General features: G+C 45.5%; 2 protein-coding genes across 3 annotated transcripts in view; one reads left to right on the top strand and one right to left on the bottom strand.

Annotated features, from left to right (window-relative positions):
* TMED7 (transmembrane p24 trafficking protein 7) overlaps positions 1-16483 on the bottom strand; it is a 304389-nt gene that overhangs the window by 125583 nt on the left and 162323 nt on the right. The window lies entirely within an intron of this gene.
* Positions 1-16483, top strand: part of AP3S1 (adaptor related protein complex 3 subunit sigma 1) — a 56744-nt gene that overhangs the window by 13647 nt on the left and 26614 nt on the right. The gene's annotated exons all lie outside the window — the stretch shown is intronic.

Genomic DNA, 16483 nt, shown 5'->3' with positions numbered 1-16483 from the left:
ATTTCTTGGTGTTTCTACTTAAAGCCTACCTTTTTCTGAACTGTTTGAAAATAAAGATCACTTCCATTATAGTGTAAAGTACAACATACTTCTGTTAAACATTATACGGTTTTCTTTAGAGAAAGCTCTTTCCCACCAAATTAATATTTAGGTAAGAAGATAATTCATTGGACATGTTATGAATTAAATTACAATCTGCCCTATTTTGTTGCAGTTTTTCAGAGAACTGGAATCTAGTTTTGGTAACAGTCATTCAGTTCAAATGACTGCTTTCCTGTTTGGGTTTTGTTTTTCTCTTTGCTCACTTTGGCATAGTTACACTGTCTAAACAGTGAAAGTGATTGGATACTGCATACAGTGGATGATCTTTTCACAGCTATTTGCTCTACAGAGTAGAGATGATTTGTTTTCTAGTATATCTTCTTAGTCAAAATGTGTTTAAATATTTTCAAAGTGAGAAGAGCAGCAAATTAATATTGAGTGTAATTTCAGTATTTCTGAATATTCACTTTTTGAATGTGCATAAATGTATAAATGAAACATACATTTTCATTCTCAATTAGAAATAGTAGGCTTGGAAAAGACCCATGTGAGTTATCTGTCTGATCCCTTGCATTTTGTGGAACTACTTATGCAATTCTGATATTTTTCTTGTTGTGCTCTAATATGTATGATTACGATGATGATGATTCAGTGACCTACCACTTACTCCACTGTCCCATGGCATTGTCTAGCCTGTGTCTCCTCATAGCTTTAGGACACAGCTTTATGTATATTGAAGCCTCTAAGTACTTAGACCACTATTATAAAAGCATCAAACCTAAATCTTTGTTCTCAAATTTTTTTGTAGGTTGAATTATTTCTTATGTTAGAGGTGCTTTTATCTTCCATTACCAATTTCGCATCTTCCTTGTGGAAGCTGTTATGCTTAGCAATAAAAAAAACTTAGGACTGTGTGAAGGAAAGAGTACATTTACAGAGGCTTTTAGGTCACCTTTAGCAGTTAGGGGTGTACCATGGATATTGATCTTTGACTTTGACTCAGATATTTATTGAAGTTCCAGTCTCCATCTCAAATGATTTTTGTGTCAAGACAGACTGGTAGAATCTTTCACCTTAGTATTGCAGACATTTTGTTGTTATGAATATAACATTTCTTGTATACAATCATTTTTAAGGTTCTCTACAAATTGTTTAAAGGCTCTTTGTTACCAGTGTTTGGGTACTTAGAAAAGGCAGAGGTCTGTGTGTCAGCATCATTATAACTAGGTATATCAGGTTTACAGGGTTAAATGTGAGTTATGCTTGACTATCCCTTAAAGTATTGCAAGAGGAAGTCAAGGCCTTGGTTCAGGATTTTTCCCTCTCAGCAGAGTTAATAATGATAACTTAAATTTTTATTTGATATTCAGGAGACCCATCAGCAATTTCAAAATTTTTCTGATTTTTTTTTTTTTTTTCCACACAGGATGTTCATCATAAACAATCCTATCCCACAGACAGATTTGATTTCTACAAATAATCATTTTCCAGTGAAAATGGTTGGTTGAAAATTTTCTGAGATGAACCCTTTTAGTTCAGATTAGAGTTGTGCAGAAACTGAGGCAGGAGAACTATATAAAACTTTCTTCTGATTAAGTGTTCAGTGTCATCCCAGTTGCTTGAGATTTTTGTTAATGCCCATTTGACAGATTGCTTGAGAACGGACAGTTTTGTGCTGTGGCTGACCACGAGAGGGAGTGATTTCCACCATCTGACCTCCTTTTACATAGTGAAGGCTGGAAATTCTATGTCGTGTCAACAATTTTTGTAGTATTTCTAGTGCAGTGTTGCCCAGATGTCAGAGTGCAGTCTGGTTGTGCAGCACCTGTCACAAAACTTAAGACGAGATGGCTCCTGTTCCAAAGAGCTTGTGATCAAAAAGACAAAAAGACAAGTCAGCTCAGCTGACTTGTGAAGTTTATAAAAGTACGTATGGAGTTACATGGTTCCTGCAGCATCCATCTCCTAAAATGTACCAGTGGTTCTCAAACTTTTTATGACTCCTTTCTCATGGCAAGCCTTTGAGTGTGACTCCCCCTTTATAAATTAAAAATACTTCTTTAAAAAATAGTTAACACTATTGTAAATGCCGGAGGCAAAAGAGGGTTGGGGGAATCTGAGAGTTCTCCATTCCCCCATGTAATAAGCTTGTGACCCCCCCCGCCACACCCGAAGAGGCATGATCCCCAGTTTGAGAACCCCTGCTTTACAGAGTAAAACAGATGTTGCAGCTGGGAGCCCTGTGCCCTTTTAAATAACTGGGCCCAAGACAGCTGCCCCTCCCCACAGCCCCTTCTCTGTTGGTGGCCCTGCTCAACACTGTTAGAGCTTTTTGTTTCATTCAACGTCAGCCCCATGTTTGGTGGTGCTGCATTTATTTACTATTATAACTACTAATGTCCAACTATATATGTATTAAATGTGTGGATGACTGTCCCTTCCACGTATCAGAGGTCACCTTGAGGCATGCTTTGAATATTCAAAAACAAGAAGTCCTGTGGCACCTTAGACTCTCTCAGATATTTTGGAGTGTAAGCTTTCGTGGGCAAAGACCCACTTCATCAGATGCATAATGCATCTGATCATGCTTCTGACGAAGCAGGTCTTTGCCCACGAAAGCTTACGCTCCAAAATATCTGAGAGAGTCTAAGGTGCCACAGAACTTCTTGTTTTTGAAGATACAGACTAACTCTGCTACCCCTCTGATCTTTGAATTTTGACATCACAGCTTTCACTGCAGTGAAAACGCTTTCACAGTCAGATGGATGTATATCTCTTGAAGTTTGCTAGCACTCCCTAGATTTGGTGACACACCAAAACCTGACTAAGGCTACATCTACTCTACAAAATAAAGTCAAATTTATTGAAGTCAACTTTTTATCGCTAGATTTTATAAAGTCGAAGATGAATGTCTGCAAATGTCATGAAAGTCGACATAGTGTGTCTCTGTTGCATTAGTCAGGTTCAGCTGCATCAGCAATGTATTGCAGGTACCTATCCCACAGTGCCTGCAGCCCTGTTGAATTCTGGGGTTTTGTGCCAATGTGTTATAGGGGGAAAAATGCTCCACAAGTGCTTGTGGGTGTCTGCTGTCATTTTTCCAGGGTGCAGTGCTCTCACCCCACCCCCTGCCTTTGGGAAGCAAAGTAAATTCTTGCTGTTTACTTAAATCCTGCCCCCGCTCATGGTGCTATTATGGATCCTGAACAGCTTAAACCATCGCACAGTGTGTTATGGCCACTTCCCGAACTGTCATGCAGTATTTTATGAGACAAAGCCAGTGGGAGGATGAGATTGACGAGGTGGAGGAAGATGATTCAGATGATAATGAAGAATTGGAGACCAGGTATTCAGAGCTGCTGGCTGTATTGCGTGCAGTGGAGCACTAGTGTAATATTACCAGGGGTTCTGGGGCACAGCTGAGAGAACCAATCCTGGGCAAATTGCTGAAAACTGGGCCACTTATAGCCCAGGCTGTGATTTCTTCCTCACTAAGGCAAATCAAGCCAGCCACAAAAATAGCTCTGCCAGCTGCACTGGCCAGCTAGAAGCTACACAAGCAAACCCCCAGATTCTCCAGCTGCTCCAAATGCCCAAACCAGTAACCCTCCTTACTGAGGTGAGGGGCTATGAAAGCCTATTTCACCAAATCCACACAGAATCTTTCAACCCCCAAAGTGACCAGCCACATCCCCAGGTCAATATATACATAGATCTTACCCAAAACAGCATGCTGTTTAGAGTCTAAAATCTAAAAGTTTATTAACAAAGAAAGAGAGAATAGGGTGTGAGGGAGAAATTGTTAGTGGTACATTAAATACATCAGTTAAAACTATTAATGCAGGCCAGCGGTGTTAAATGCTGATAACTTGAAAGTCTCTCAAAATACACCTCGTGAGGGATGGGACCCCAGTTCACATAGGCTTAGTTCATGAAGACTGAAGGCAAAGATGGTCACTGCCAGGGTCATCTTACAGCTTGCCATGTGGAAGGAAAAATTCTTTTCTTCCATAGGCCATGGTGGGTCACCTACCAGGTGGCCTGATGTGGCACTTTGCCATTGGTTGCTATGTTAGGCAGCACATTCCAGTCCATTTCCATAAAATGTAGAATTGACATCTGGGTATCTGGTCTTTGCTCTTTTGTTCAGCCAATGTCATCTGACTGGGGAGGTGGTCACATCTTCTATTGTGAATCTCAGTGCTAAAACATTTCTAATGCAGGCATAAAAGCAATACCTATAACTTTACATACAAAGATCATATAGATATAAGAGTAATATAAACAGTTTCAGGGCATTACCAGCTTTCATTGGACACCTCACTTGGCACAAGATTTGGTGCAAACCTAGTACAGTGATCACATTTAATTTAAAAATGCAGTAGTGTCACAGCCAGTTCTGGAGACGTGAAACCAGCACACGCTGGTGGGACCGCATCATTTTGGAGGTGTGGGATAAGCATCAGTGGCTGCAGAACTTCCACATGTGCAGGGCTGCTTTCATGGAACTTTGTGATTTGCTGTACCCCGCCCTGGAGCTCAGTGATACCAGAATGAGGCCTATTGTAACACTTCACAAGCAAGTGGTGATTGCTCTGTGGAAGTTTGCAGTGCCCAACACCGACCGCTCAGTGGGGAATCAGTTAGGGGTAGGCAGAGCTACAGTGGAGGCCGCGGTGATCCAGATAGCCAATGCAGTATGTGCTCATCTGATGCGGAAGACCAATACTCTGGGAAATGTGCAGGACATAGACGGCTTTGCTGCCATGGGGTTTCCTAACTGTGGTGGGGCAATAGAAGGAATGCACATTTTCATCCTGGCCCTGTCCACCTGGGCTCAGAATACATAAACCATAAGGGGTACTTCTCTATGGTGTTTCAGGCAATGGTGGATCAAAAAAGTCATTTCACTGACCTCTGTGTGGGATGGTTGGGGGAGGTGCACAACACACACACACACTTAGAAATTCAGGTCTGTACAGAAAGGTCCCCAATGGAGCTTTCTTCTGAGACCAGAAAATCAAGATTGGCAACATGGAGATGCCTGTAGTAATACTAGGCAACCCTGCTTCCCCTCTCCTCCCTTGGCTCATGAACCCATACACAGGAACCGTGGACCACATCAAGGGGCTCTTCAGCTACAGGCAGAACAAATGCAGAATGTCAGTGGAATGTGCTTTTGCCTGTCTAAAAGCCAGATTCAGGTGTCTTTTGACCCATTTGGACCTTTTCAAGCCAACTGCTCTTGCACCCCATTCCAGCTCCCCAGTAATTATAGCGTGGTGTATTCTCCCTAACATTTTCAAATCAAAGGGGAAAACTTCATGCCATCTGGGTTGCAGAGACAGATGCCCTGGGCAGTGCTTATGCCCAGCTGGACACGAGGGTATTCAGCAGCACACATGCAGAAGCAATGAAGACCAGAGAGGCTTTGACAAATAGCTGATGTGTACTTGACAGCCCTTCCCCCCCCAGTGATGTGTGCTTGACCTTTATAAAAGCACCTTCAACTGCACCCCACCCCATGTGAACCAATAAACACATTGGTTTTCACAAGAATATTCTTTTTATTTAGTGAGGTGAGGGTTAAGGAGTAGGAAAAAGGGGAATCCTGGCATTACGTGTGGTGGAATGTGAGACTTTTGCAGCATGGAAAGTTCCTGGAGGTGGACCAGGAGACTGTGACCTTGCCCTCCCACCCACTGTTCAGGCCCACAACAAGTGGAAGTTGGGCAATATTGCTGGGAGGCTGGGCAACAGAGTGAGGAAGCCCCATAATGAGTCCTGTGGTTTGTCCCTCTGCAGTTCCAGCATGGAGCGCAAGATGTCAGTTTGTTCCTTGACAGCGGTCAGGCACTCTCATGAGCATGCTTTTTCCACACTGCAGCATGTTTTGTCTAATGCTGAGTCCACTTTTTGTCAGCAGTGGTTTTGTCTTGCTCCCTGTCTGCTTTTTTCAAGCTGCTACAGGGTGAAGTCCTGCTTGGATCTTTCCCTGCAGCACATTGCGGCAACCTTGTCTCCCTCACTCGCACTGAAGAGAGTCGTGGTCGACAGTTAGGTGCACTTTTTGAATGTGACACATGCACTGACCCATACAATGAATGGGTCTCTGAGTGGCAATCACTGCAACTTTTGCTTTCCAAAGCCGCTTTTGGCTTCTTACGGATGACAGTAACTAAAACTCTGCAGAACAGAACTTATTAGTTCTCCAGTCCATTTTATTGCTGACATGGTAAGATTTTGGGGGCTTAAGGATGGTGTGTGTGGGATGGGGGAGGGGTTTAAAACAAAGCCCTGTAAATTGTAAAGTGCAGAAAAAAACTTTCTTGGCAGCTCCTCATCAGTTCTGTGCAGACAAAACGCAAATTAAAGCAGGTAAAGCCCATGCTGGACATGCCAATGTCCAGGACTAGGGTATGTACAGCCTGGCAGCCACATGGTGGGGTGGAGGGTGCGAGCCTGCTGACCGCATGGGGGGAGGGTGTGTTAGCCCTGTAAAGTGCAGAAAATAAACTTTCTCAGCAGCTCCTTACAAATCTTTCACAGCCATGTGGTTGCAGGGGGACGCTGGGGAGCCCTCCAGCAACATGGTGGGAAGGGAGAAGGCCAGGAGAGCCTGCCGGCTGCATGGAGTGGGGAGACAGAGAGCCCACCAGTCATGTGGTGCATCAGGGCAGTCCTGGGAAATTTAAATGACCAGTAAGAAATGCGATAATGTTAAGGGGACAAACTTTACTGAAATTTCCCATGCTACTTCTGCATTGACAAAAGAGAAACTAGCCTCATAAGGATAACAGTGAAAAAGAAAATATGCTCATACTGTTTTAGCACAGGGCTGGAAAACTTGCCAGAATGTTGTGTGATGCCATGATAATAGATGACTTACTGGCTGCCTGGCAGGGCAAGGTGTGCCAGCATGGAAGTCAGAATAAATGAGGCCTCTCCAAAAACTTTGTGTGAAAAGTACCTGGCTGACACTTTTACAGAGATCTCCAAAAGGATAAGCACTCCATCCCCAGAAGTATTAACAAGTGATTCTAAGGGGCATAGATCCAACATATCTAACCTTCAGCACACTTGTAGCAGTTTAAAAAATTATGCTCAAGAGAAGTAAACCTATACCCTAACCCAGGTGCAACCTACTTTTACCAGTTTAAAAATTATACTCACCAAAAGAGCCCTCTCCAGCATTGCTGAACCCTGGAACATCAGTTGCTGAGAAGGATACTGCCTCCAGGGTGATTGAGAGCTCTGGGCCGGCAGGATCAGCTTCCTTAGACATCTGCTGAGTGACAGCGTCCTCCTCATCTTTGGTCTCAGGCTCCTCCTCACCCTCTCGTCTCTCACTGGAGACCAGAGGCCAGTCTCCTGAAGAGTCTGTGCTACCGTTGGGGAGTGTGGTTGGGTCTCTGCCAAGAATGGCATTGACCCTTGCTCATAATAGTGGCACGTCATGGGAGATATCACAGGTCACCCATTGGCTTCTTTCACTTGGTAATAATTCTGCCTGAACGCTTGGTTTTGACCCAACTTTGCTGATCATCTCTGGTCTACTCTTTCTCCATCATGCCCTGCGAAATCTTCTCATAAATGTCTGCATTTCTTTTGCTTGTCTGCAGTCTGCCCAGCACAGATTCTTCATCCCACACAGAAATCAGATCTAGAATGTTATGACTCCGTGCTGGAGCTCTTTTGTGACCCTGAGAACTCAGATCAGAACTACGACCTTGAGAGCTTATGATGGCTACTGAGGTATGCTATCTGTGCTGGTGAGAAAGAAAATTAATTCAAATCCCGGGCTTCTTGTTAACTACTTCCTGTGCACTTGGAGAGCAGCAGAGGTGAAACCAGCCAGAACAAATAAGTTCTGGGCTTCCTCTGCAGGGCAGTAAAATCAATTTAAAGTAACTCTGTATCTCTGTTTCCATACTAGCATTAATTAGACCTTTTAAATACGACCTGGGTGTTACACTGCACTGGAGGGGCAGGGTCGGGGTGAAAGTCGACCTTAGTGCCCCCTTAAAATTAACCCACGGATATTTGCAGTGAAGACAGTCAGATAGTAAAATCGAGCTAAGTGCCTTAAAATTAACCTTACGCTGTAAACATAGCCTAAGAAAACCTAGGGCGTCTATTGACACCTCATACAAACAGAATTCTCTAGATCTCAAGTAGACATTTCATAGTATTTCTTACCCAGATTTCTCATTTGATAGTGTCAGTGTTTTAGCTACATTTGATTAGTTATGGGGTGTGTTTTTTCAGCTGTTAATGCGGTAATAGAATGTGAGTATTTAATACAAGAGGAAAAAGGATGGTCTATTAATAGTCTTATGGCTAAAACAATGGACTTTAGAGATCTGGATCCAGTTCCCTTCTCTGTCACAGATTTTGTCTGAAGTCATTTGAACAAGTAATTAATCATTAGGTCCCTCAGCGTCTAATCTTCTGCTGGTGTGTTGCATCTGGTTTCTCCCACATGTCGTCTGTGTACCTTGGGAGCTCTTGAGGGCGAGGACTCTGTTGGTATGTTGCTGAGCACAGTGGCCCCTGATTCTCTTAATGGTCTCTGAGTCTTCTGGTAAGCTAAATAAAGAACTAACTAGCTGATGTTTTGATTGTTTGCTTTACTTAGTATTGTGAGTAGCTGGATTTATTAATACAGTAGACACCCTGTGCAGACTCAAGTTAAGTGTTTTCATATTAACGGGAGTCAAGTCCAGGGGGACCCTACTTTATTGTACCCCACCTCTCTGCTTACCCTCGTACTGCCAGCTGGCTCAGGCTCCTTAGAAGGCGGCTTCTGCCTTGAGGCTGCCTAGCACTGCAACGCCGGGGGTAGAGGGGGACAGGCATGGTTGGAGCTGCCCAGGGCCAGGCCGCACTGTGGCTGGAGCTGCTGCCACCGGAGTAGCACTAGGGCGAAGCCTCACCATGGCTGGAGCTGCTGCCACCAGAGCAGCCCAAGGGCCAAGCTGCACCATGACTGGCGGGCAGCAGGTGTGCCATGGCTGCTCCGCGTAGCCAGCAGCTGAAGCAGGAGGTGTCCCGTGCCTAACCCGGCCCCCGCCCATCTGCAGGGGGAGCCGGAGCCACCGGCTGGAGCAGAAGCTCCAGCCACCTGCTTTCCCCAGCCAGGGAAATTCCAGGGATCTCCCCAACCCCCTTCCCCCCCCCCCCGAATTTACGCGAAATTTGATTTACAGGGAGGTCGTCCAGGACTCAACCTCAGCATAAATAGAGGGTTCATTGTATTTGGGTAAAATTAAAGCAAAACTAAAGTACAGTTTTGTTGTTTGTAGTTCATGTAATTCTAAAAGTAAAACACAAGAGGTTGCTAGAAACTAACTTTAGATCATAATTAGTTATGGAAAACATACTTATTTTTACATCTCTAGTCACCGGGTCCTGGCTTAAAATTTATTGCTTTCAGAATTCATTTTTAATTCTCAGTTCTGTGACTCACATTGTTCCTAGATTGCTGCTCAGTGTAGTTTCTTTGTGAAAGCTGGTAGATAGTCAGAAATTTCTTGGTTGTCAGTTTCATGATTAATTTATTGTTTTGCATTTAGTCATGGTATCGTCAGGGTATCTTTTGACCTAGATTTTCTTCTTTGGAGAAGGATGTCCTTGATTCTCGGGACTCATGAGTGCTACCATGTCTGAAGCACTTACTTCTGTATTTGGTATCTCTCTTTGATCTTGTTTCTTGGTGCAGTTGTTTAATTCTAAAATATGTTTTGCATTCTAGCCATTTTGTCTGTTGTTTTGTCCTCTGCAGTTATTCTGAGACTTATTTTTTAAAAAAAATCTTAATTTTAATTAACTTTCCTTTATAATAGTTTGCAGTCTAGAGTAATAATTTATAAAATCAGTATGACATAAAACTAAACTTGTTTGCAGTATGATCTTGGGCTTTTACCCTACCAGTATTACAAATAATCCGAGCTATCACCACTAGAAGACAGGGGCATTTCAAATATTAATAGAAATCTTTATCTTGTGAAAATTCTGTTTGTCTGACTCTACAAAACTAACAGTTTTTTCTTAAATTTCTGTGTGTTTAGTAGGACTGTCAGTTAACATGTGCTAATTCCTGCAGTTAACAGGAAACCAGCATGAGCTGCTCTGGAGACCGTTTCTGGTAAAGTGCAGCAATACAAACTGCCACCAGAGGGTGCACGGGAAAGAAAGTCCCAGCTCCAATGGGGAAGAAACAAGTAAAGACCCTGACAACCATCCCTCTCCCCTCACAGATGATCATATTTTTAAAAATAAAACAGGCTGGCGGACTTGCCCAAGCTGTTGCCCCACCTTGCAGGGGCTCAGCCAATCCCCTCTCTTTGCCTCTTGGGGCTGGGACTGACCCTCCCCCCACATGTGGTTCTGGGGCTGAGTGCCCCTTCCCAAACTCTGCACTGCCGATTGTGGGGTCTACCCTCCCAGTCCGAGTCTGACCCTTCCCTCAAGGTTGGGGATGACCCCCATCCCTGAGCCCTGTGGCACCTGTGGTTGGGAACTGAGACAACTTGAACGTCACACTGCCAACAGCAGAATCTATCCTTCTCTGGCCCTGTGCCACCTGCAGCTCAGACTGAGATAAGCGGACTGGTTTGAATAGGGCACAAATATGTTGATTTTATATATATATATATATATAGAAGAATTTATTGAATTATTCCAGAAATATTTAAATAGATGGTATTCTTATAATTGTTTAACAGCATGATTAATTGTAATTAATTTTTTTAATTGTGTGATCGATTGCATTTAATTTTTTTAATCACTTGGCATCCCTATTATTTAGTGGTTAATCATGCTATACAAATAGAGGTCTTTAAGCTTCAGTGGTTATCCTCCAAACTTCCATGTATTGTCTTAGATAACTAATCATCCTACATGGATACTTGCACTTTTTTTTGAAGGCCAGCCATTGAAGTTATGGATTTAAAGCAGTTGTGAAGGGAGGCCCTAGTTGTTGGAACAACTTAAGAGTGAAGAACAGTTCAGTTGCTCCTGTCCTATTCCCTTGCGAAACCAGTCTGTGAACATAAAAATTGCTCCTGAGAACACTTCTCTTACTATGCCTTGTTTTAAAATGTCATTTTGTATTAAAGAACATTTTTCAAGGCATTAAATTAGTGTCTTAAAGTCAGAATTTATAAATCTCTTTGCACAAATCTGTGTTTATCTTGGCTTTGGAAGACTTTGTGCTTCCTCCCCCACAACTTCTAAACATAAATAGCACTGGGATAACTCTTCCCATAATACACACACAACAAAAAGACATCTCTGGCCCATGGAACTTACATGCTAAGCCTAAGACAGAGGCAACAGATGGGTACACGGGTGGAAACAGTGTTAGTCAGCCTAATGGAGAGTGGTCTCAGCACATTAGAAACCTAACTGTTGTCAAGTTTTTTGTAGGTATCACAGAGAAGGGGGTAAGGCGGCAAAGAAGCAGCCTTGAAGAAGGTCTTAGAAAGCCCTTCCCAAGTGTGAGAGTAGCATGAGAGAAAGCACATGTTTGAAAATTTCAAAAGTGGGCAGTGGCATGGGCCTGTGGTACAGATACAAGTGTCAATATCACAGTAGTAAATGAGAGGAGAGAGCCTGTGAAAGGCATTGAAAGTAAATACAAGCAGCATATGTTTAATTGATAAAGGATGAGCCATTAGATCAGCGATTCCCAACCTTTTTGAGATGGCAGTCCATTTTGACAATTCAGTAAGACTTTGTGACCCAAGGCAGTTCAAAACCGGGGTGTGTGTGTGTGTTCTTTCAGCCCCAAACCTCCCCCTCTGCCCCACAGCTTAAGCCTCTCACAGCCCCAGACAGCACCCCCACTTACCTCGCGCAAGCTCTGCTGCTGCACCACCACCCCCAGCTGGTCATCCTCTGCACGTCTTTTCCCAGCACTCCTATTGCCTTCTCTTCCCTGCCATGCTGAAATAGGACTTGGTTTAATTGGTTAGGAGGGATCCTGTCCTTAAACCAATTACATTGAGTTCCATTTCAGTGTGGCAGAGCAGGGACTGGGAGCCGGAGGAGGAGTCAGGCATCAGCATCCAGATCTGCAAATGGCTTCTTAAAGAGCCACATGTGGCTTGGAGCTGCCCAGCCAACGACCCTTGCCAAATCTGCTGGCAACCCATGTTTGGGACCTGACCCATAGGTTGGGAATCCCTGCATTAGACGGATATAAAATGAGGTGCATAGTGGTCAAAGGAATGTGGTAGAAACGTGATCCATCCAGCAGCATACTAAATGGATCTGAGCAGGAAAAGATTGCGTTCTTCTTCGAGTGGTCCCCGTGGGTGCTCCACAGTAGGTGTCGGGCTCGCCCCGGCGCCGCAGCTCAGAAATTCTTCAGCAGTCTCCGTCGGCTCTTTGTGTGCTTACGGTCACGTGCACGATCCGGTCCCCGCTAGTTCCTTCTCAACCGCCAACAGCTGCAGACGGAATCCTCTCCGGCTCCAACGCCCGAGACAGATAAATCCTGTTTTTTCTCGTGTTAATAGTTATAATATTATATAGTTAGCAGTTATATAGTTATTATAGTTTAGTTTACCTTGTTACAGTTCGTTTTAAAAGTAAAGACTGTCTTAAGGACTGCAGCGGCCGCCTCCGGGCAGGCCCGCTAGTTTTTGTCAAGCCTCCAAAGGCCAACGGTTGCTATTGTTTAACAAATAGACTGTTAAGTGTGCTGTTAGCATCTAAGGACTCTCAGAGTTAAGCTTTAACAATGTCATCCCCCGGCTTTAAGAAGTGTGAATCTTGCCGGGAGGTCATGCCTGCTTCGGATAGCCATAGCAGATGTATCCGGTGCCTCGGGGAGACACACGTTCCCCAGAAGTGCTCCCATTGTTCAAAGTTGACGAATAGGGCTAGGAAAGATAGGGAAATGAGGCTGAAAATGGTGCTATTTGACAAAGCACTTCAACCTGCCTCATCAGAGACGCCGCATACGGAGGGCTCTTCAGGATCGCACAAGAGGAAGGCTGCCTCTTTGACCTCCTCTGTGCAGAAGAAAAGAAGACCTTCTCCTGCTCGATCCCTGCCCATTACCTCTGGGAGCGGGACGAGTGAAACGAAAGGCCCGCGCATGCTGGCTTCCTCCACTGGTAAAGCTGCGGCGTGAGTACCCGCCCAAGGGCCTACAGCTACTAAGGAGACGGCACTGAGAGCCGTGCAGGCCCTGGACAGACCGGCACCGGCTACTGCGGCACCGAGCGAAGCTCTCCCAGCGGCACCGAGGACGACGGCAACGTCGGCACTGGGAGCAGCGGAAACTAGCACGGCACCTGCTACGGTACTGAGCCCACCGGCACCAATAAGACCACCTGAAAGAGCAAAAGCTAAAACAAAGACCAGGCACCGCAGCCCCTCTCCTGAGGTAATTGTGCTGCCTTTATCACCGCGATCACCACCGGAGATTCGACAGGCAGCAACACCTTCAGCCTGCCACAGACGTCCATCTCCTTTTCTTCAGAGTCCATCTCATGGAGCTGCACGCTTCTCTTCATCATCCAGCAGAGACCCCTATGAGTATTCTCACAGAGGCTCTCCCCATACATCGGTGTCATCTTGATGGTCACGGCATTCCCTGCATCTCCCTTACATCTTTGGGTCTTGGTCCAGGTCCCCATCACCGGGCCCCTGTCCCTGTTGCTATGACCGCCATCATTATACAGGGCGTCAGCATAGGAGGTTGGCGTCTCACCATGGATCTCTGTCAACTCCTCCTCAAAGCCACAGTGCACAGCTTCCACCTGGGGGAACACCGCAAGTCTCCCAGTCAGAGGCTGGATTGAAAGATTTTGAACCCCACCTCGAAGCTTCAAAAGGACAATCATATCAATACAGCCAGGATCCAGAGGAATTGGAGGAGAGATACCACAGTGATGCCTCCTCATCCTCGCCAGACGAGGTGGTGGTTCCTGGAGACATTTCTCCCCCAGATGACCTGAAACAATTCCAGGAGCTGTTCAAAAGGGTAGCTCAATCTCAAGACATTCAGGTGGCGGAAGTGCAGAAGAAGCACCACAAGCTTCTTAAAAATCTCAGGCCCCCGTCCTCTTCTAAAATAGCTATACCATTGGACGATGCAATCATGGAGGCAGCCACTAACATATGGCAAACTCCGGCCTCCGCTCCTCCTACCAACAAAAGGGCAGACAAAAAGTACTTCATCCCTGCTAAAGGTATGGAATTTCTGTTTAGTCATCCACAGCCAAATTCGCTAGTGGTCGAATCGTCTCAGCATAGGTCCAAATCGTCCCAGTATAAATCTGTGGGACTGGACAAGGATATAAAGAAGCTGGATCTCCTGGGTAGAAAAGCCTACTCCTCATCTACCCTGTTGCTCCGCATGGCTAACTATGCTGCTCGTTTGTCGAACCACAATTTTGACAACTACTCCAAACTTACCGTCCTCATGGAATTCCTTCCGGAGGATAAAAGGCCGATCCTTCAGGCAATTGTACAAGAAGGCTATGCGGCTTCTCGAGCGGACGTCCAGATTGCATTGGATGTGGCGGACATAGCGGCCCGCGCTGTAGCCACTGCGGTTGTAATGCGGAGGGAGTCATGGCTTCACACCTCCGGCATTCCCAAGGAGCTACAAGTCAAAATCACAGACCTTCCCTTTGACAAAATAAAATTGTTGCCGAATCAACCAACTCAGTCCTACACTCGAGCAAAGACTCCAGAGCGACGCTTCAGACTTTGGGAATATATACCCCACCGTTCAGAAGGAGGAAGTTTTATCCTCAACAACGCCGTTATGGTTACCAACAGCAACGTACCCAATTTCAGCGGGGGTATGATCAGGGACGTCATCAACAACCACATTACAAGGGCCCTAGACGTCGACCTCAACAGGGCAACGCCTCCTCAGGGCAAAGTACAAGACAGCAGGTTTGATGGGTATGTCGAGGGTCGCGAAGCCAAGACCGTATCTCAGTGCCAATCTCAGTACGTGTTCCATCATCGACTCAAGCCGTTCTACCCACAATGGAAAAGCATCACTTCGGACAAGAGGGTATTGGAGATTGTAAACACGGGATACACGATCCCCTTCCAGTCATTACCTCCACCAAATCCTCCCACCGCACCCCTTCTCAGAGACCCCTCTCACCTACCAGAATTAAGGCGGGAGGTGGACCACCTCCTATTCATAGGGGCGGCGGAGAGAGTACCGGAGCAATTTCAAGGCAAGGGTTTCTACTCCAGGTACTTCCTGACAGAGAAGAAGACAGGAGGGTGGAGGCCCATTTTGGATCTACGGGCACTCAACCAGTATCTACGCAAACAGTGCTTCAAGATGACTACGATGGCTTCAATAATCACGGCACTAGATGACGGAGATTGGTTTGCAGCCCTCGACTTACAGGATGCGTATTTTCATATCGCAATTCATCCAGCACACAGGCGCTTCCTCCGGTTTATTGTCGGCACAGATCATTTTCAGTACAGGGTCCTTCCATTCGGCCTCTCTTCAGCGCCCAGAGTCTTCACCAAGACCTTAGCGGTGGTGTCAGCATACCTACACAGACAGGGCGTTTTCATCTTCCTGTACCTGGATGATTGCCTGCTAAAGGGAACTTCCCAGGCAGAGGTATTACGGATGATACACATCACCACAAACACATTTACGTCACTGGGCCTCATCATCAACTTCTCAAAGTCAAAGACCGAACCCACGCAAAATATAGAGTTTATAGGGGCTCGAATAGACTCAGTCATGTCAAGGGTATATTTACCCGATGCCCGTTTTCACGCCATCGAGTCTCTCGTACAAATAAATGTACAGTCCCACTGTCTCAGTTCTGATGTGCTTATAACTACTGGGGCATATGGCGACCACCACGTTTGTGGTGCAAAACGCCAGGCTGCACATGCGAGGATTGCAGCATTGGTTGGCAACCATATACAAACCATCAATCCATACCGTTCACAAAAGGGTGTCACTTACAACAAAGGCACGAAGGTCACTAACGTGGTGGGTAAACCCCAAGAATCTACTAACAGGGGTGCCCTTCTGCCAACCACAAATTACTGTGTTCATTACAACAGATGCCTCCCATACGGGATGGGGGGCACACATGGACAACAAAACCACTCAAGGGTTATGGTCCCCCGTGGAGAAGACACTGCACATAAACATATTAGAGCTCAGAGCAGCGTTCAATGCGTGCAGGCATTTTCAGAATTATCTGCGCGGAAAAATAGTCGGCGTGAATACCGACAACACCACCACCATGTTTTATATAAACCGGCAGGGGGGAGCCAGGTCTCGTACACTTTGTGTGGAGGCGGTCTGACTGTGGAACTGGTGCATTGCCAACAATATAACCATAAAGGCTTCATACTTACCGGGTGTCCACAACGTCAAGGCGGACCAGCTCAGCAGACACTTTGCGCCCACTCACGAGTG

The sequence above is a fragment of the Carettochelys insculpta genome, chromosome 5, assembly GCF_033958435.1.
Source record: "Carettochelys insculpta isolate YL-2023 chromosome 5, ASM3395843v1, whole genome shotgun sequence".
Classification (NCBI taxonomy): domain Eukaryota; kingdom Metazoa; phylum Chordata; order Testudines; family Carettochelyidae; genus Carettochelys; species Carettochelys insculpta.
The sequence above is the reverse complement of the archived record's forward strand: the minus strand, read 5'-3'. Positions and strand labels throughout refer to the sequence as shown.